The sequence below is a fragment of the Apaloderma vittatum genome, unplaced genomic scaffold, assembly GCF_000703405.1.
Source record: "Apaloderma vittatum isolate BGI_N311 unplaced genomic scaffold, ASM70340v1 scaffold40068, whole genome shotgun sequence".
In the NCBI taxonomy this organism is placed as follows: Eukaryota; Metazoa; Chordata; class Aves; order Trogoniformes; family Trogonidae; genus Apaloderma; species Apaloderma vittatum.
This window is the reverse complement of record NW_009729829.1, coordinates 104-985: the sequence shown is the minus strand read 5'-3', so window position 1 is coordinate 985 and position 882 is coordinate 104.

Below are 882 nucleotides of genomic sequence, written 5' to 3'. Positions count from 1 at the left end.
GAGCTCACGCGGCAGCGCCTCGCCAGCCAGCGCCTACCAACACGTGCCTCTCCACAAAGCTGATTGTTTTCCTTTTTTTCTCCCCCCTCCAGCAACTGACGTTTTCGATGCCACTATGCTTTCTCTAAACTCAAGCAAACTTATGATCCTTTCAGGCCTTGGCGCTCGCGGGGCAGCATTTGTTCCGTCACTTCTCTAAGTGCCAAACCTCAGCTCTGGACTGGGAGGTTTCCTCCTGCCACGCAGGACACGTTGCAAAGCCTCGAGCTCACAAGGGACGGGAGGAAAGCACACAAGTTCCAGCTGAACTGCACCAGGGAACCGCCGCAGCAGCGCGCTGAGCTCTTCCACAGGAACCCATCCCTCACACCAGCAAACCTGAACACACCAAGAAGTGTGCGCAGCCTAGTCCTGACACGTTATTAATAAAAACACCTGAAATATCTGCAACCCCAGCAACCGAGACAACTTCCAGCAGCACAAAGAGCGCCCAGAAGTTCAAAAAACTTCCATCAGCTGCACAAATCTCACATCCGAAGGGATGCTGGAAGGGGAACCCTCACAGGCGTCTCCTCTGGGCTAAGAAAATGGACCTCTGCATTAATTTCCTCCCAGCAGACATCTCTACACCACGCTCCCGAGGTACAAATAACCCAACGGACCCGACCAAAGGCGTGTCTGATGGGTGACCTGCCTCCAGCACTCCCCACCAACAGGTTCTCAGGGACAGGAATCCAAGGAGCTGGGGACGTGAAGAGCCATCTTTCACCCGTCACATCCCCCAGGCTGTGACAGAACGGTGCCGTGTTTGAGGTCAAACACAGCCGTGAGCCGTCGAAACACAAGAGACGGCAGCAAGAGACGTTCTGCTGAGACGCTGCT